The 21,491-nt window shown below is 40.5% G+C and overlaps 1 protein-coding gene across 4 annotated transcripts in view; it reads left to right on the top strand.

Moving 5' to 3' along the window:
* The window catches only part of HIVEP2 (HIVEP zinc finger 2), a 185,507-nt gene that overhangs the window by 125,044 nt on the left and 38,972 nt on the right, over positions 1-21,491 (top strand). For all 4 annotated transcript variants that reach the window (XM_061624022.1, XM_061624024.1, XM_061624021.1 and 1 more), the window contains one exon: positions 1,973-2,068. The gene's annotated coding sequence lies outside the window, so the exon portion shown is untranslated. The remainder of the gene's footprint in view (positions 1-1,972; positions 2,069-21,491) is intronic.

Here is a 21,491-nt window from a genome sequence, read left to right as displayed (position 1 = left end):
CCTGTCTAATATTTAAGGGGAGATAATTCCAAAAGGTTAGGTGCCACGACACCAAAGGCCTGATTCCTATATTGTGAGGAACAGACCGCCTGATAAGATGGTATCTGCAGGAGGTCCTCACCTGCAGAATGTAGTGATAGACTAGTATATAAGGGGTGAGACTATCTTTCAGATATCCTGGTCCTAAGCTGTATAGAGTTTTATATACCAAAACCAGCCCCTTGAACTTAGCCCAGTAGCTAATTGGAATTCTAATGCAGGATTCTTTTCCATTTGCATTGGACATTGTGGTGTAGACACAGCAGAATTCAAGATCTTTTGTTCCTCCTTGCCTTTGAGGATTCTGCATTAGCAGTACACCTAAAAATATTATATTAGTTCAGATTTAATAGAAAGCACTCCGGGTGGTGAGGGGAATTAAATTGACTTAATTTACAAAAGGTAATGGATGTTACATTTTCCATCCACTTTCACACCCTCCCCATGTCTGTTTCCTAGGATAGATAGAGGAGCTGACATGTGCTTCGTTAATTTTGCGACATTCTTAATCTAAGACCAGTGGTGGCTGGTGACTCCATATCACTGGGGCAGTGAAATCTGCTCCAGGTTTTAGTCTGAACTTTCAGGGAGCTGTCCAAGGTGTTTCAGCAGATTCCACCGCCCTGCTGATATGGACCAACCAACCAACACTGTCCAATATACTAAATCTTTGGGAAGTGTTTTTCCTTAAGAGAAAATAATGCAATATGAAATTAAAAATATGCTAATTGGAAGTACTGTATGTAAATTACAAGCAACTATTGGGCTCCTGGCTCAGGTTGTTCAACTGTTCTGTTGGTTTTGTGCTGTTGTTGATCACTGAGAAAAGAATGGAGTCCTGCTTACTGAATGAAAATGCATTGTAAAGATGAGCTGGGGAAAAATATTAGCATTTTAAAGATATTAAAATCTCAATATGTGCATGGAACAGACATCCATAGAATAGGAAGGTGTCATTTTTTTTACGAAACAATTTGTAATTATCCTGAAGGTGCTTTTTGGGTTTTTGTGAGCTTAAAGCACTAGGAACATAAATTTACTAGACGCTGCCACAACATCTTGGAAGGCAATTAATGCAGTGCAAAAAAGTAACTTTCCCCCCAAAAGGAGCCATTTTAAGAACAAATGACTGTGAGAAATCCCTACAAAATGAGAGCCCTTGGATTTTCATCACCACATTTATCAGTTGGCAACAGCGATTTTTTTAAAATGTTAAAACTGTAGTATAATAGCCAAAGCCTGGGGGAAAGAGTTATATTGTAGTTTGAAATCTCCACATGAACATTGTCAAGATTATATGCTTTAGGGAACTTGCTAACAAGTTCATCTGATGTGTATCACTTAATTATTTATTTTATTTTATGTCCTACCCTGTCCCTAAGTCTCGGAGCAGGGAATTTTAAAGTTATATTTCTTTAGCAACTGCACATGTTTAAATGGAACACAAAAGGAGAAAAAATCCTTTGCCAAATATTCCGCAAATAGCTCTAAAATAGCCAGTGGCCTTGGACAACAGATAATAGATGTTCTGCGGGTACTGCTTCAGAAGGGCCACAGACTTGTAGCAATATAGAAATTGCTCCCTTTTTTGCTATTTAAAATACCCACAACCAGGAAAGGGTCAGATTCCACCACCTCCCCACTTTATATGTATGTTTAAGAGATAAGTGTCTGTGTCTACACATGTGCACCTTCAAAACAGACCTTCTTTGTGTATAACTTGTGCACAAAATGTAAGCTAAGAAGTGGAGTTTGTTTAAGAAGTCATGCCTTCTATTTATCAGCTTTTTCTTTTCAGTTACTTAGGGACTCAACTTGAAACTCTGTAACATCCACAACAATGTTGCTCAGATTACATTGTAATTTTTTTAAAATGGATGGTGTTGCTCTACTTCCTGTGAACCTTTTCCTTATATTTTGTTTCCTAAAATAGGTGCAGAATATTCTGAACAGCCATTTATAAACTGGATTAATGAAGCAAGTAGTCGCAGGACCATTACTCACTTGCATCTCTGACATCAACAGAGAGGTAAGAAACTAATAGTTGCCATAGATTATTTCCAACGCTTGAACATAGCTGTACTGACAGGGCATTGCTTTTATGTGTTGATATTATGCACATCTTTGACACATTCGTTCATGTGCAAAAATGACACTGTATATACAGTAATTGTTGTTCTTCTGCTTGTACAGTAATTGCTGCAGGACTTAACAAGGATTCCCACAAGTCATATTAAAACCTCTTCTAGTCTGGAATGCATCACTTCTGAATGCTGTTAATAATGCAGAACCCTGACCCTACACTGGAGCTGGGTCAAAGGGCACAAATAGCAGCATATCCTTGGACAGAATTAAACATTTACATCTTTGCAGAATATCACAGCAACAGTAGAACAGCATCAATTTGTCATAAACTGCCTAGAGAGCACCGGCTATGGGGTGGTATACAAATGTAATAAATAAATTAAAATAAAGAAAGATGCTAGGGCATGGTTTTGCTATCAGGGAGCAGGCAGGGTCACTGAAAGCTGCTGTGACAGCAACTGCCTGCTCAAGACTTAACTGCTTACAGACCTGACAGCACAGGTGGATCAACATGCCCTGATATGTTTCAGTCCTGGATTTGTGAGAGCATATTACTAGGGTTCCTTAAAAGGGAGAATCTGGAAAGCAATCCAAGCACTCTACCTCCTGCTCTGAATAGCAACATGGGCTTGGGAAGCAGCTTCGTACTGGTGGAACCTTCCCAGAATGGTGAGACAAGGTAGAGACTATAATGCACCTGACTTGATCCTGTTGGTAGTATCTGATTCACTGAAGTGCAAATGAGTATGTAGAACTTTTCAAAGACTCAAGGTAATGTTCCAGTCAAACCTCCACAGATTAGATACTGAAAATGGAAGAGCGCATTTTATTTTATTTTAATTATTAAAACATTTACATCCCACCTTTCTGGTGCAATACACCACTTAGGGCAGCTTGCAATATCTAAAATCTAAAGTATGATTGATGCTGTTGTCATTCATCTGTTGGCCCTGTTCACTTAACAGTCAGAGAGGAGAGCGCTCTTGTGCTCAGGTCTGTTTGTGGGCTTCCCATAAACATCTGGTTGGCCACTGTGAGAACAGGATGCTGGAGGACTTCCGGGAAGGGTGACTTCGCTTGTGCCTGCTTTTGGGACGGGCTCCCGCCTCAAAAGAAGCTTATTCAGATATAAATCAGTCAGAACATTTTTTTTTTGACTGATGAAATTTCTCCCGGGCAGGGAGAAACGTAGAGATCAACCTCAAAAGCCTGTTTTTGTTGGGAGGACTGGATTTCATTAATTTATGAGATAAGGTCCAGCCAACAATGCCGGACGGACTTCCGAACAAGCTCTATCTGTTTAAGCGATACGTTTATCTTTTCTTTAAAGAGAGAACGGACTAACAGGCAAGCACCCTTCTTTCTATTATTTTTTTTACTTGGTTTAAATTGTTGCAGCCAAAGGAGATTTGTCAGATTGATCGGCTTTGGACAACTTCTGGGTGAGCTATAACTCTTCTCTGTTATTCACGAAGTTAACAGCTTATCTCTGTTTCTGTCGCAAAAAGCTGTCCTGGAAGTGCATTCTAAAGATATAAACAGAAGAGGGATTTCTATTCCGAGGAATATTATATTGTCTGGGACTATTCTCTTTTTGGTCTATTTTATTTTGACGAATCTGCTTCTTCACGACGCCACTAGCTGTTTTGATGCTGGGAACTAAATTTGTTTTGCATTCTTGAACATAGAGAGATAAGGCAGGCTGCTCTGTTTATACTGTGATGTCATCAAGCCTGGAATATTAACCCAATTGTTGCTGAAATAAGAAGTGGTTCTTCTTTATTTTTGTTTTGCTTTGTTTTCGTGGTTTTAAAAATGGCAATCAAGAAAGTGGCTGAGAATCTGGAAGTAACTATGTTTCAGAAAATAATGGATGAGATTGAGATAACGAAACAAACCCTGCGACAGGGTAGTAAGGAGCTGAAAATTGAACTGAGCAAAATGACGCAGGAGCTTAAAGAAATAGGGGATCCTGTGAGAGAGGAGAATGAGATCAGAGATGAGAAAAGAAAAAATAAAGGGAAGATACAAGCCCTGGAGATTGGAACAAATGTGGAATTGGAAAAAGATCTGGAGTTTATGGATTTTAGAAATAAAATCTACTGTTTGGAATTTAACGTTATCTCTGAAGAAATTAATGAAGATATTAGAGATAAAGTTATCAATGGCTTGGATAATCTTTTGGACTGGAATGACGTGATGGAGTTTGATATAGAGAAAATCTATGGAATTAACTGCAGCCATGTGACAATGGAAAAACTCTCAAGAGATGAGCCAGTGCATTTTGTAAAAAAGAAGAACAGAGATATGACTTTACAACAATATTTCAGCAACTTATTCAGAATGGATGGCAAGAAAATATTTGGGATAGAGGAAATTCCCATCAGACTCTTATTATATGACTATGGCTGCGACAGCAAGATTATTATGGAATACTGATAATGGAAGATTGGACACTGAAATTACTGGACTTAACAGGACTATTGAAGATGGAAGATGGAACTAATAGGGATAATGGAATAATGGCTATTGAAATTATTGAACCTAACAGATTTTGATGAGATGGAATAATCGAAATGTTTATTTGGACTATGGTTATGACAATAAGATTATTATAATTATTAACGAGATGGATTAATTGACATGTCTATTTGGAGAAAAATTGATAGATATATTTCTTAAAGAATTGAAACCTCTCTTTGACTTTTTGTGGAAAGAATAAAGTAATGTTTATGAGATTTGATGATTAAGATAACTACTGGAGGAAAGTGATTTTATAATATGATTTAAGAGACAGGATTGTTATATATTGTAGACCTATAACTGATTTGATCTGTGACAAATGGGAAGTCAATATTTTATTTTTTTTGTTTAATTATTTTTGTTTTGTTTTGTTTTTTGTCTTTGAATGTTTTATGATTTTGTTTTGTATGTTTTATGAAAATTTGAATAAAAATTATTGTAAAAAAAAAAGAGAACAGGATGCTGGACTAGATGGACCACTGACCTGATCCAGCAGGCTCTTCTTATGTTCTTTGCAAGGGACTGATATGATACAATGTGAGGTATAAATTGACTGCTGTTGCCCGTTGTTTTAGTTTATGGTTGTTATATTTTAATAGTTTTTAATGATTGTATTGTGCTTCTTGGTGGTTATTCCTCTTTGTAACCCACCCTGTGATCATGAAACGATGAAGGGCGAGGTAGAAATTGTGAGAATATGTAAAGCCACAATTTCATAAAAACAATATAAAACAATCTACTAAGGAGGCAGTAACCAAGCACAAAGACATCATCTGCCACATACAACAAAAGCCTAATAACCAACAAAAAGCAGCCAGAGAAGGGCCGTATTCCAGAATCTAGGTACAGCCACAGAGGAGTTGCTTCTCTTTCATCCACTCTAATGTGGCCCCATCCCAGGTGGGACACAGAGCAGCTCCTCCTTCTGATCTTAGGATGCATGTAGGATGATATGATAGCATTCCTTGAAGTACTCTAGACATAAGCCATATTACAGTTTAAAGGTAATCATTTACACTTTTGAATTGTGTCCAGAAACAGATTGGTTACTAGTGCAGCTGTTGCAAGACTGGTGCTGCATGGTCCCATGGTGCTGTGCACAACATCTTTGCAGCTGCTTTCTGGTTCACCGACGTTCTGTAGATTTTTCAAAGGTAGCCCCATGTACACTTTTTTTTGCAATAATCAAACATTAGTGTAACTAAGGCAAGTGTTCCTGTGGCCAGTTCTGACCTATCAGCAATAGAGGCAGCTGGTGCAGCAGCCTCAACTGACCAAAGGCAGTCTTGCCACAGCTACCAACTGGTCTTTCAAGTGTGAGGCTAAATCCAGGAGCACCCCAAGACTGCAAACCTGATTCTTTAAGGGGACTATTGCTTCATCCCAGAGCTTGGAAAAGTTACTTTTTTGAACTACAACTCCCATCAGCCCAATCCAGTGCCATGCTGGCTGGGGCTGATGGGAGTTGTAGTTCAAAAAAGTAACTTTTCCAAGCTCTGCCCATCCAAAACAGACTGAATCCCTATTCTCAAATCTGTCTCTTTCCTGGCCGGGAGGACTTATATCTTGTCTTGTCTGGATTAAGCCTTAATTTGTTAGATGACTGACTCCAGGCACGATTCAGAACATCAACATCATCTTTGGTATTAGATGAACAGGAGAAAGAGAGTTGCATGTCATCTGCATATTGGTAACAATACACCCCAAACCCCTGAATGGACTCTCCCAGTGGTTCCATGTAGATGTTAAATAATGTGAGGGTTAATTAATCCTTGTAGGAGATCATCAGCCAATGACTAAGGAACTGAGCAGGAGACGTCCAACACCATCTCCTGGAACCAACCCTCAAGGAAAGACCACAGCTATTCAAAATGATTCCTCCTAATCCTATACACACCTGTCAGTCCAGAATAATACCATGGATAATGGTATTGAATGCCACTGACCGGTCCAGCAGAACCAACAGGAACTCTATCCAGTTCCCAGCAAAGATCTTTTAGAAATGCTAATCAATGTAGCCTTTTAATTAGAATTACATTTGCTAGAAATGATAACAAAAACGTTAGACACATATAGCAACAGCTTTAAAATTATTTAAAGTGTATTGCATTGTATTGCATGAAAACATATGAGAAGATCTTACATTTCCTCCTGAATGTTGTTCTGTGCCTCTGGATTTCCCAAGCACACATTCAACATCTATTAGAATGATTTTTAACACTCTGCTGTGGTTTGGGAAAATTTGGTTCTGCTTCCACACACATTCATATCTCACTCTACAGTGAGTGGAGTGACCAATGTTCTCTCCAGTGTACTGTTCCCTTCTGGAGGAGAACCTATAAAAATGTCAAAATAATGCTTCCAAAGTTTTTTTGGGCGGGTCTTATGTGAGACCTTAGCGAATACACTGTGGACTGCAGGGTGAAGCAACTACAGTAGCCTCAAAGCTTGTGCGTTCTCTCTCTCTCTAAAATGGCCTAATTTAATATGTCAGCCCCCTGTTTCAAATCCTGGAGACTAGCCAAGTAGTCTTTGTTGGGCATTAAGTAGGGAAGAGGCAGGACCCAACCATGCTGAGGGGAAAGAATGGAGTGCCTGACGAGGAAGTAAGATAACGTCCTATCCAGGCATAACATCCTGTTCTATGCTTCTGTAGTGATTGTCCGAAAAAGATAATAAGAGGCAGCATCTCTCGTCTTCTCCCAGAGCTTCTGAGAGTGTTCAGTATTATAAGAGAATGCACATGCAGTATGCACACAGTGTCATTGAGCGAGGACTTAAAAATGTAAACAAACATTTTTGTTTGTTGGTTGAGGAATGAAATCCTGTTCCAGTCACACTCTAACGTACTGAAACAGCACAGGGAAAGGGGTCAGCAGGGATTTAAAATGGGATATCGACGGAATGAACGGTTATGTTGCAGCATTGGGACAAGCGGTCCTTAGGGAAGGCATACATATTACTATGATGCAGCATGTCAAAGAGTTGCATCTCTTCCTTTTAAGTGAAGTGATTTTCACTTAAAATAGGTCTTTTAGCTTTCCTTAGCACTTTGGGGCCCTTCTGTGAATTTAGACTTACACAGTAAAAACAAAACCCTAGTATATAGGCTCTAGAATTAGTCCTTGGTCTCTGGACTTTGTAGTTTGTATAACTTGATATGTCAGGATAGCCTCTGATCTAGAACATTCTGGAAGCTGACCTGATTCTGCATATATATTTCTGCTGTTGTTGACTAGCCTTGCCTGACCCTCACAAGCATCTTTCTGGCAATGCCACTATGATTCATAGACTCTGAAATCCTGCTTGCCTCCTGTCTATAGTACTTGCTACTTTCCAGGATAGAGAGCAAGAGGAACTGCCAGGGATGGGGAACCTGTGGCCCTCCAGATGTTTTTGGGCTACAACTCCCATCAGTCCCACCCGGCAACATCTGGAGGCCACAACTTTCCTAGCTGTGGGGTATGTGTTCCAAACACACCTGTAATCTGGATCCATTTCAGTCAGGTTTTAGACCAGGTTTTGGCATGGAGACAGCCTTGGTCGCCCTGTATGATGACCTTTGTCGGGAGACAGACAGGGGGAGTGTGACCCTGCTGATTCTCCTTGATCTCTCAGCGGCTTTTGATGCCATCGACCATGGTATCCTTCTGGGACGACTCTCTGATCTGGGAGTGGGCGGTACTGTGTGGCAGTGGTTCCGCTCCTACTTGGTGGGTTGTCTCCAGAGGGTAGTACTTGGGGAGCACTGCTCGACACCCTGGGACCTCCAGTATGGAGTCCCGCAGGGGTCAGTTCTGACCCCCATGCTTTTTAATATCTATATGAAGCCGTTGGGTGCGGTCATCAGGAGTTTTGGAGTGCGTTGCCATCAGTACGCTGATGACACGCAGCTCTATTTCTCCTTTTCATCTTTTTCAGGTGAGTCTGTCGACGTGCTGAACCGATGTCTAGCTGCAACAATGGACTGGATGAGAGCTAACAAACTGAGGCTTAATCCAGACAAGACTGAGATGCTGCTGGTGGGTGGTTCTCCTGACAGAATGGTGGATGTTCGACCTGTTCTGGATGGGGTTACACTCCCCCTGAATGAACAGGTTCATAGCTTGGGAGTCCTTTTAGACCCATCCCTGTCACTTGAGGCTCAGATAGCCTCGGTGGCTCGGGGTGCTTTTTACCAACTTTGGCTGGTGGCCCAGCTACGCCCCTATCTGGACAGAGAGAACCTCACTTCAGTAGTTCATGCACTGGTAACCTCGAAATTAGATTACTGCAATGCGCTCTACGTGGGACTGCCTCTGAAGACGGTCCGGAAACTGCAGCTTGTGCAGAATGCAGCGGCCATACTATTAACGGGGACCAGACGGTCCGACCATATAACACCGATTCTGGCCCGCCTGCACTGGCTGCCTATTTGTTTCAGGGCCCAGTTCAAAGTGCTGGTTTTAACCTACAAAGCCCTACACGGCACAGGACCACAATACCTGTTGGAACGCCTTCCCCGATATTTACCTGCCCGTACACTACGCTCATCATCAAAGACCCTCCTCTGAGTTCCTACGTATAGGGAAGCTCGGAGGGTGGCAACACGGAAAAGGGCTTTTTCTGTGGTGGCCCCCGAACTGTGGAACAACCTCCCAGAGGAGATACGCCTGGCGCCAACGTTACTATCTTTTCGGCGCCAGGTTAAAACTTTCCTCTTTGCCCAGGCATTTTAATATGTTTAGTATGCGCTGACATTGTTTTAATCTTTTTAACATTTTAAATTTTTAATGTGTTTTATATTGTTACATGTTTATTGTATTTTTGATGTTTTCTTGTTCTTGTGAACCGCCCAGAGAGCTTCGGCTATGGGGCGGTCTATAAGTTTAATGAAATAAATAAATAAATAAATAAAATAAACCATACCCTTTTCATCTAAGAACACTACTATTTGCTGCCTAGATGTCTGACAAAACCAGCCTTTCATTCAGCTCTGAAATACATTAATGCAGGGAACTTGTGCTGCAACCAGTTTGTACTTTTTTTTTAGTTTTTAACATGCAGGATTTTCACATTGGTGTAATTCAGAGTTCACCTCTGCTCATGGAATGGGAATGATAAATCATTTGTGCATTACACAGTGTTAATCGGCTTGTAATAATTTCCATATAACTTTTAGCTAATGTTACTTGCTTTATAGCAGGAAGAGGCAACTGCAAAATGTGCATTTTCTAATATATATTTTCTGTGTGTGAGGCAATGATAAAAATGTCTAAACACATTATAGGGGAAAATAATCAGTTATCTGTTTCTGGGGTTATTTCTGTTGCGTTTATTTCAGTTTTAAGTGTAAGGAAGCAATCTGAGTGCTTGCAGTGCATTAATGTTCTGTGTGTTCATTTGGAGACAGTCCTTGAAATCCTTTTGACACTGTGACCTCTGGTTTTCAAGCTAAAATACAGACAGACTAGGATAGTCTGAAGGAGAAATTCTATTATGATACTAAGCCCTTTAGAGTACTGCATTTGCACAGTCTTCTCTCTTTGTACAGTTGAAAATAGAGTAATCCAAAATTCTGCTTGGTGTATAAATTGCCTGACACCTTGTTTGTAAGCACATTTGTTTGGAATGTTGATGCCAGTGGAACGTATTTCCATGTAAGTAGGCTTAAGTTCCCTGCTTTTCAACTCGGGCCTAAATACTTTAGTCTGGTTCCAGTGGCATTAGATGTACATTAAGCCAAAACTTAATAATTTTATTTAATTTACACTTTGTATTTATAGTCTGCCCTTAATGAAATAACCCCAGGGCAGATAACAAAAATGCCACAATTGAACAAGTACAATTTACAGCAAAATCATAAAAGAAAACTGCAAAACAACGCATAATAAAGGAACAAAACAGAAGCACAGAACAGCCGTGCAGAGCAATGCAGGGGGAGGGAAGATACTCAGCTGAACGGCCTGGATAAAGAGAATAGCTGTATGCATGCATATTTACTCAGATTAAAGTGTGCATAATGAAATGCAGACATAGTGTGGTAATCATTTTCACTTCTGCTGATGAACTAGGAGTACACTATCTGCATATTACTCACATTGATTTGTAACCAGTGGTAGTTCTAGCTTACAAGTGTTAAGATAATTTGTTACATTTCAGGTATTGGAAACCAGTGTTGACTTCCGGATTTTTTCCGTGCGATTTAGGCATTTTGTAGCAAGCACCTCATAAGGAGAGAGACCTCTACATTGTGCTGTGCCATGCAAACCTGTTTGGATAGGGACTGGTGGCTACATATACTGTTCAAGCAAGGCAACGCAAACTTTTAATCACAATATCTAGAAGCACTTCTGTCTATAGAAATCAGTAACATTCAGCTGCCTTTTTCATTATCTCTGCTGCAAGAATAATAAGCATTTGAATCTTATTCTTGGCAAGGGCACCTTGAAACCAATCAGTGGGTTCACCAGTTTATTTAGGCTTGCAGTCATTTTCAGGTATGCTACGCCCATATCAGCTCATCCTTCTGAAGTTGCTTCTAGGACAAGGAGAAACAACCTCTGCCCTTTATTGTCCTTGATAGATACTTATGTTGCCCTTTGGAGGAGTTTGCTGTTCAAATTACTTCCCTTAGAAGCTGCAACCTTTTTCTAGGCAGTTTTGTGGAGATGAAAACAAATGTCATTTTTCTTCCATTGAGTGTAGACTTGAGTATGCCAGGAACTGCTTGTGAGAAGGGGTTCTAGAATACCAGAACTCCCCCTAGCAAGCAGATTCACTGGGCAGCAGAGCTTCACTCAGTTTGCTGATTGAACCGTGACTACGCATGAGGGTATCTACTTGTAAGCACCTTGAGCCTGGCAGTTCACATGGCAAGGGTGTGAGGACAACACTGCAAGCTAACACAGTATCTCTTGAACCAACCTCTGAGTTTACAAGTGGATCCCCAAACAGTGATTTCCTCTTGAGTGTAGTGTTGATGGCAGTGACTGTTCCTGGGACATATCTCATGGAAAGAACAGCTGGTACAGGCATGCCCGTGGCCTTTCCTGAACTGAGCTTCACCTCACCTGCTCTTCCCTTGCTATTTGACACTCCTTTCCCAGCTCCCCGTTGTTGATTCCCGACCTTTCCCCCCCGGTGATATCTGTGAGATGCAGTTTGCAAACTTTCTGGGTGGGGACTGAATTATTCTTGTTCTGTGGAGTGCCTAGTGCAATGTTCCCAATGCAAACTAACTTTTTAGAAACAGACTGCTTCAAATTATATATCTCAGTCTCTTGAGATTTAGGTATTTCCAGGGAAACATCAAGTACAGGAGTGACTGAGCTTGGGATAGATGCCAGTGTGAGAGCACTTGTGTCCTCCCCTTCTGAAACAGTCATTACCCTATTTCAAGTGATATAATCACCGAGTGCTCCTCCTGAAAGCTGACTTAAATTATACTTACTTTAACTGCGTGCTTACCTATATTTCCAGTCCAAATCTCACTGCATTGTGAAAATCCCATGTTATATTGCTTCTTCATTTTGGTCTGTTGGTATTTTGCCAACTAGTTCAGGGGCTGAGCTGTTCTGAGCTGGCAAGGAATCTCAGTTCCATGTTAGCAGCTTTCACCAGATGGTTGTGTGCTGTTTTGAACTAAACATCAGTGAACAAGGATACATGGGCTGATGAGGTATACTCTTCCACTTGTTTTTGCCAAAAAATATGCAATACATTGAGTGGCCATCTTGACCACATGATATAGCTGAATTGAGACAGAGAGAGAGGGTATGGGAGGGAGAGCAGTAAGTCAGTAACTGGTGATGTGCTTGTTTTCCTGTGTGCATTCAGTTTTAGCAGTTTGACTGGCAAATGTAACTTGACTGCAAGTCATGAACTTCATTGAATGTGATCCAAAAAAGACACAGCTGAGCAATCTGCAGGAAGCCATCTTTTCCTAGAAGTATGCTGTTCCAAACTGTACAAGTTCTTGTGCAGCTCATAAAAGTGTCTGTACAGCTAAACCTGGACTGTTGGGTCCTATTCTGAGTTCACATGTTGGTATCCAGCAGAATTAGACTTAAGATATGAAAAAAATGTACCTGTTGTGCAGTGAAACAACAGTGACAGTGAACACTTGGTTGTTTCTCCTGGCAGCTGTTTGCTGAAGTTTTTTTTGCGAAATATGGAAAAATGTGAGAATGTTAGTTCAGCAATGGTTCCAACTTGACTAGTGGAAAATATGAGAGTGTTTCCATCAGCAGTTAAGAACAAGTTAGGTCTTTTTATTTCTGCAGAGGAGGTGGCATGCAGTTTGCCCTGCACAGGAAACTGTCAACGGTAACCTGCAGGCAGCTGTGCCATGACTGCGTGTAGGAGGATAGAGTTCAAAGCTTTCCTGTCCTGATATTTTCTGATGGCTTTAACTTCTTCATGCTAAGGCCAAATATATATATATATATATATATATATATGTGTGTGTGTGTGTGTGTGTGTGTGTGTGTGTGTGTGTGTGTGTGTGTGTGTGTGTGTGTGTGTGTGTGTGTGTGTGTGTGTGTGTGTGTGTGTGTGTGTGTGTGTGTGTGTGTGTGTGTGTGTGTGTGTGTGTGTGTGTGTGCGTGCGTGCGTATATATATATATATATATATATATATATATATATATTATATGAGTGTGTATAAAGTGTTGCTGATGTTAGCTAATGCAGATAGTTCTCATGGATCTGAGACCCACACTCCTGCAAACATGGCATCCTTGAAATTATATCATTTGTGCACACACATACAAAAAAAATGGGAACGGACTGCCTTCAAGTCGATCCCGACCTATGGCTACCCTATGAATAGGGTTTTCATGGTAAGCGGTATGCAGAGGGGGTTTACCATTGCCTCCCTCTGAGGCTAGTCCTCCCCAGCTGGCTAGGGCCTGCTCAGCTTGCCACAGCTGCACAAGCCAGCCCCTTCCTTGTCCGCAACTGCCAGCTGGGGGGCAACTGGGCTCCTTGGGACTATGCAGCTTGCCCACAGCTGCACAGGTGGCAGGGCATGTAACCCCTGAGCCACTCACTGTGGGGGTGATCTTTAGCTGGCCCTTTACACCCAGGAGACACGAGTGGAGATTTGAACTCACAGACTCTGGACTCCCAGCCAGGCTCTCCTCCGCACTGTGCTATACCAGCTTAATCACACATACAAAATCCAACAACAATTTATTTAACACTCGGACAAAAAAAGAATCAAAATATATTAATTTATTTAAAAGTCTTCTTTTAAACATTTAAACAATTAAAATATCCAATTGTATCCAAGCGACACACAAGCCAGCATGCCAAAGAAAGAAAATACCATAGCTCTGGAGAAGCTATGCACCCAGTATTAGCTCCCAAAGACCATGGTAAAAAGTGAGTCTTTTAAGTGAGTCTTTTTAAAATTAACACGTGATGGGGCTTTCTTGATCTCACTAGGAATAAATTCCATAATTTGGGGTGGGGGTCACTGCAGAAAAGGCCCTGCTCCATGCAACTCCATTTTTAATTGTTTTTAAAGGTAGGCATCTTAGCAGGGCCTCCGAAATTGATCTTATGGTATGGAAAGATTGATATGTGTGCAGATGGTCCCTGAGATAACCCAGACCCAAACCATCTAGAGCTTTAAAGTCATCACCAGCACTTTGAAATGGGCAACCAGTGCAACTGTCACAATATTGGTGTGATATGTTTTGATTGCCTGATCCCAGTGAGTAGTCGGGCAGTCACGAGTTGAAATTTCTGAACCATCTTCAAAGATAGTCACATGTAAAGTACATTACACTAGTCTAGTGGCAGTCATTTGTGCATGGATTACAACAAAATCTGTTCATCCTGCCCATTGAGTTGGCTGTGGAAGAATTCTAATGTCACAGACACATACGTCCATCATCCCCAAAAAAGAAAGGAAAAGCATAACCATTATATAAGGATCCTACTAATACCATTCCCCTCCTATGTCAGACAGAAGGAATTTATACCACTGAAGCTGATATATGATTGCAAGATGGAAAGTTTTAGTGGCTTTTTTGTTTTGTTGCCAGTTTCAGATGTTCCTTCTTTTTCTACTACCATATAAGCAGATGCAACAGCATGTATATTGCGTTACATTTTAGGAGTAGGTGATAGTAAATTATCTGTAGAATCTTGGATTCATTAAAGCGAATAACAATATTTAACTGAGGAGTAGAAAGCTTTGTCCTGCTTCAGACATAAGGCAGAATGTTCTTATAGAGACAAAGTTTCACAAACATTCTGAATTCAGCCCTTGTCTCCTTTTAAATTTATTCCACCTTCCAACTTTGTCTCCAACTCTTCCCCAACCCAGAGGCGTTGGCAGTTGAGTGCACAGAGCTCTTTGTCCGCAAGAAACAGCGGAATGAGGTGAAGGGATATTTGTGTAGGAGTGTTACAGTTCAAGTCACTCATCTGCTGAACCCAGCATAGGATTGCATAAATAAGTCCAATATCCGACTAACTGCCAAGAAGTAAAGCTACAGTAACACCTTGGTAGGCCCCCTGTCCTTCTCCATTGTGATGTCAATAATACTATTTGTACACACTCAGTGTGTGAATCCTGATCACATGGAAATTCAAGGCATGCTGCAGCTAGATGAATGGTGAGAATTTACCTCTGGTCACACCCTATGACCAGAACAATTTTAAGCATGCAATTAAAATCATGATTTCCACCCACCCATCTAAGCATGAATGAAAAATTGCTCTTCTTCTGTGGGTTGGGGCAGTCTGTTAATGGCTTCATATACAGCCAGCTGCAACTTGTATTTAGGATGTAATCAGAGGTGGTTTTAAGTCTTTATTGTCCTTTCCTTGCTCACTTAGGGCCAAATTAATGAGATCTTGACAATGCACAGTGCAGATCAGTGTGATCTACTAAAGAGGATGTAGAAATCGATTGGGAAGGGCTGCATTCAAATCTCTGCTGAACAAAGAACTTTTGTGAGTTCTCAAGCAAGTGGCTCTCCACCTCAGTTTTTCATCTTTAAATGGGATTATTAATTTTCCCTACTGAATTAAAACTCGGGAAATCACCTCAGCTGAAGTTTCTGAAACACACTGTAAACAGGGGTTATAGAGTACCACTGCTGTTTCCATATGTCACTTATTTCACGTTCAATAGACAAAGTACTGCCAGATTGAATGCAGAAATGGGCAAAAAGGTCTGGGAAGACAAACACAACAAGGAAGAAATAAGTGTTTCAGAGAGCAGGAGAAGGAGCAGAGCTTAAGTAGTGTTTTCTGCTTAAAATGGAGGGGTTATTTATTCATTGCCTTTGGTATGCCATGACACTTATCATATGATAAGTCTCTGCTCTGAGGAGTTTACAGATCTAAACTTTGGCTTTGTGGGAGAGAACAAATAGAAAATGAATGACTGTGAGCAAATGTATGTGCTTGCACTTTATGCTTGGTGCCATCATTTGATATTTTAATCATAATCACATCATTTTCATACTTTTGTTTGAATGGCGTTTGCTACAAAAAAACCAAACTGAATGTTGAGTATGACTTTACCCATCAAAACTTTCCGAAGGAAGGACTTTATAGAGAATGTTCGTCTTACCAGTCATCTGCTGGTTGCTTCCAGGCATTGTAATATAATTTTGAAGTGCAGTGAGGACAGCCTTCAGTGCAGGTTTGGGCATAGTTAAAGTGTGATTGCTTGTGGAAACATGAGCACTGTTAATGATGAAACTGAAGCATTGTCGATAATGCATTATAATTATTGCTTCTGTTGGGCATATATCTCATATTTCTCCTATTTTAACCAGAGAATCCCAGTTAAGCTGACTTTGTTCAATATATTTTTTTCTATTTTTTCTTTTTCTTTTTTTAAAATTGCTAGAGAGCCTTAAGGTCCTCATTTTCAAAGTCAGTGTGCCTTTGTAGTGTAAGTGCATCTGCATAGCTTGGTGAATTACATAGGCAGGGAATGACCTGCGTAATGAACAAATGAGGGAACACAATTTTAATATTACAAGGCACCTGATTGGCTCAGCCCTCTCATCAAACAATGGAGATGTACGTCATTCTCCAGGACAAACAGTGCCTGTGGCACCATGCCTCCCACATTTGAACAGCTCTTCTGTGAGAAACAATATATATATATATATATATATATATATTATAAGAAGCTATTGGAGGTCGCTGATTCATAGGGTCGCCATAAGTTGTAATCGACTTGAAGGCATATAACTATATATATATATATATATATATATAACTATATAACTATATAACTATATAACTCTCTCTCTCTCTCTCTATATATATATATATATATATATATATATAACTATATAACTATATAACTATATATATATATATATATATATATATGTATATATATATATATATATATTCAAACTTGCAAACATTTAAATGCTACTGTATGGAGAGTAGGGTTGCCCTCCTCTCTTATGGGGAGGGAGGTGTGGTGGAATACATGCTTTGTATGCTGAAGGCCCCAGGTCCAACCCTTGGCATTTCTAGTTAAAAAGAGCAGGGAGCCAAGTGGTTGGAAAGTCCTTTCTCTGTCTGACACCCTGGAGAGCTACTTCCAGTCAAAACAGACCACACTATATGGCAGGAATAACCAACATGATGACCTGCTTACGTTGTGGATCTCAGCTTCCATCTTCCATGACCATATTGGCTGGGCTTATGGGGGTTACAGTCCACAATATTTGGAGATCACCATGTTTGCTTCCCCTACTGTATAGGATAGCCAGAGACAATTAGTATGATCAGGAATTTTAAAAATATCTGCTCAGTGGGTAAAGACAGGAGTAAGTTTTGAGTTGATACTGGGTTGGTCTTGGTGGTTTCTTGGTGGGTCAGAAGGTGAGAGCATGGCTATTTCTGGAGGTTATATGGTGAAGCCTGGCAGTTCTGGGTACAGATTCATTAGGAGACAAAATTATACCCTCTATTAGAAATCCACCACAACCTGGTTTGTTCAAAACATTCTAGAAGGAATATATGTTACAGTTGGAAACCAAAGTTGGGCCTTCCAGATGTTTTAGAGATGTTTGGCAAATAGCAACTTTGGAAGGGGGGTATTTTAATTGGGGAAATAATGTTGATGAAATGCTGAACTGTTTCAGTGCTGTAGTCTCAATCTACTTCGGATCTTCACTGTCATATCTTTACCCTGCCTTTTAACAGTTCAGAGATTTCATTGTGTGGGATCTACCTCTTCAGTTGAATCTGTATTGTTTTCTCTGTGTGTGGTTATTGTTTTTTGCTTTTTTTTGCCTTCTTGTTTGTATAATTGTAATTGTTTTATGTGTTTTTATAAATGTATATTACATTACTGTAACCTGCCCTGAGACCTTGTAGTGAAGGGCAGGTTTGAAGTCAAATAATAATAAATAAATAAATGTGATTTGGCCCTCAAGAAGTTGCCACATGGTAACAGTAGAGTCCTGGATGAAGTGGTATTGGTTGAAGTCTTGCCTGAGCAAACAAAGACCAATTTACTTTGGTGACTTCCAGAGCTTGACAGTGCAAGTTCTGGGGATCAGAGTAACACTCTATGTGACTAAGAGGAAGATGTATGTCCTGAGCTACATTCTCCTTCCCACTACATTTTCTCTTCTCACTTTGCTGCAGTTAGAGAAAAGTAACATCCAAAGTGACCACAAATTCCAGATTTGAACTGAAGAAAGTTCAGCTACCAAATCCACCTTCAAATCCTGAAGGTGGTCACAAGCCAGTCTCTTCCTAGGGTGCTTTTTCAGTTTCCTTACGTTGTGAGCATTGTAGCTCTTTACACAACAGTTGGCTGCCAGTCTGTCAGCCACGTGCACCTGTCAGCTAGCAGCTTTGTATGTGTGCCAAGCCTCTATAATGTAATCCCCAAAGAGACAGTAGTACTAATTATGATGATGATACAATTTACTCCATTCACTCTTTTATGGGTCCTCTGAACCTTCCACCATTGTCCAATATTTAGCATGAGGATCTTCCCATTCTCTTCTCTGCTGAAACGCAAGAGGTAGTTTGTGGCTTTTATATAGAAGCAGCAGTGGTCAACAGTGCTTACCTGACCTCCTGTCACCTGTGTTGCTGCAGCATCGCAGGAAGGAGAGGGGAGAGGTTGGCATTGGGCAAACACACTGGTGAGAGTGCTCGTGATATCTGGAAAATTGTATGTCCTCACTCTGTACATGGGTACTTTATCAATAAAATGTTTGGGGGTCAAAAAGCAAGGTAGAAATTATATGTAAATAAATTCAAAATTCCAGAGATTGCTGTGGCACTTTCTGATGACTAGACATGAAACATGTGGGCTGAGAAGGGATAGCTTGAATAGGCATCAGTGAAAGGGGCAGAGTACCCTTAAATAATGAACTGTATCCTCATGAAAATATCTGTCATAGGATCGGCAAAATATTTATGTGCCTGGCTTGCAGGATGCAAACAGTTACAGTAGGGACCCACTCATACAGTGGGTTACGTTCCAGTGCTAATATTTCTTCTAAGCAGAAACAGGAGAAAATTATTAACAATAATTAAAATAGTGGAAAATTACATAAAAGTCCACACAATGGTGGCCAGCAGTGCTAATATTTATTCTAAGCAGAAACAGGAGAAAATTATTAACAATAAAATAGGCTGTATGGAAAGTAAATAGGACAAAAGAAAAAGACCACAACTGTGGGTGTTGGCTAATATATTTCTTAATGTTGGTGATGACTGAAAATTAATCATTTAAATAAAATAAATATTGTAAAATGTCTGGTAGTCCAAACTCTGAGATAATCAAGATTGTTAGCAACAAAAGAAAAAAGACCACAGGTATGCTAATACTAAATACTATGAAAATAAAATGGTCTCAAATGGCTAGTCAAAAAATACTCGTTCAAGAGATATGGGTAAAACAAATGAAACAAACACAACTGGTATTGCGTGGCTGGCTCCTAAAACATGATAGAAATAGGCTGCAAAAACAAATCAGATTCAGAACAGTGAAGGGGGGTGGTGGATAGAAAAGGAAACATTTAGAAAACTTTAAAAAAAAGATGTGTGCCACTAACGCACGCACACACACACACACACACACACACACACACACACAGAGTTTAACACAATTATAATAAGGAAAAGATCAAGCAGATGGGCTTAAGAGAGAATATTTATTGCTACAGTACAGGGACTCTGCTAAAGCACTGTATTCTGCTCAGAGGGAGAACTAACAGCAAACTGAGCCATGCAGAGAAAGTAAGAATTGGTCTTATCCAGCCACATGAAGCATGATTGGACAGCAAATAACCCTCCCTTCTCTCCCAACCATTTATCTGTGCTGATTTGCAGGAAAAGCTCTCAGTTAAAGGGAGAGACTCAGCTTGTTCCTTACATGGTGTGATCCCATCGAAGAGCACAATAATTGGAAGGCAAGCCCCTCTCCTGCCAAGGCTTTCTGTGCTGATTTGCAGGAAGAGCTTTCAAAATGCAATGTTCCCCCTCCCATATTGCTATTCATGTCTCAGCATGGTGCATGTGCGTGTGGAATGTAACACAGCTTGACAGCCAGCAAAACAGGCAGAGATGTCAACATGTGAGTGCACCTTTAAAGAACAATCTGAATAGGCTTCATTTTTTAAAAACAAATATCTGGAAATGCTATATACACCCTGTACAAGGCTGTGAGTGACTGAGCCTGATTTGTAACATCAAAAAAAGGTCCCAGAGAGACCCGATTCAGTTCGTTTTTCATGATTTGTCCGAACACGAAGCACAGCCCTACTGTTTTCACTAAAAACGTGAGAGTTCTCAGTAAATACAAAAAGGGCTACTTGATTTAATTAAAATGCAATGTGTGCTTACTGGTTGGGGACCATTTATTTACAATGCTACTTGCGACTGTCATGTGCTGGGATCGGTGCTGACTCACATAATAGAGGCTTTCCCTGGTGACCACAACGATGCTGTCATTGCTCAGAACAAAGCCAAATCACACACATAGTCTTGGGGGCATGTACAGAGTTCCAGCTGAACAAGTCCTTCTCAATAACCAGGGAGACCTAAGCAAAGGAAAATAGTAACAAAATCTGAGATAGGCAGTTGTGGCAGTTATCTACCAGTCTAGACACCCTCTTTAAACATTGTCTGACATGTCAGAGAAACCTAGAGTGAGCAGGAAGGGAGAAAGAAGATGTGAAAGGACTGACGGCTAGCTCTGAATGCCATGGATTTGAAGACAAGAGAGATGAGTCCAGCCAGGTACAGGTAGAGGGAGGTAGAAAAAAGCAGCACGTGGTCTAGGAGGAGGAGAAGAAGAGGGTTCAGGAAGAGAATGGGCCAAGAAGACAGCGCTGATTGATGTGCCCCCCAAAAAGAGAGAGAGAGAGAGGGCAAATCTATCAGTAAGCCGCTTCCACCCCAAAGAAACTGGCCATGTGCTCAAAATGTTCTAGAGGTGGGAAACATGTTTTGCACTGAGAAGAAGCTACCTACTGCTGGGAAGGAGGGATTCAGATATGTAAACAGGTCTGGTTTTCCAATGTGTCTTCTACTTTCTCTTTAGACACACGCATCACTTCTGGGTGTTTGGCACTGTTAGAGAGAGGCCGAACACAATTCTGTTAGGGGGTAAAAGCCCACATTTAGAATAAATCTTTATGTGGATTTCTATGGCCTTACTTCATTGCAGTAATGCAATGGAATGTTTTAAAAGAAATGGAGGTGCCACCGTGTCTGATTGTTCTGATGCACAACCTATACTCTGGACAGGAGGCTAACTGTAAGGACAGAATATGGAGGAACTGATTGGTTCCCCATCGGAAAGGGTGTGAGATGGAGTGTATTTTATAAACCTATTTGTTTA

Source organism: Rhineura floridana, chromosome 4 (genome assembly GCF_030035675.1).
Source record: "Rhineura floridana isolate rRhiFlo1 chromosome 4, rRhiFlo1.hap2, whole genome shotgun sequence".
In the NCBI taxonomy this organism is placed as follows: Eukaryota; Metazoa; Chordata; class Lepidosauria; order Squamata; family Rhineuridae; genus Rhineura; species Rhineura floridana.
This window is presented reverse-complemented; position numbering and strand designations above follow the sequence as displayed.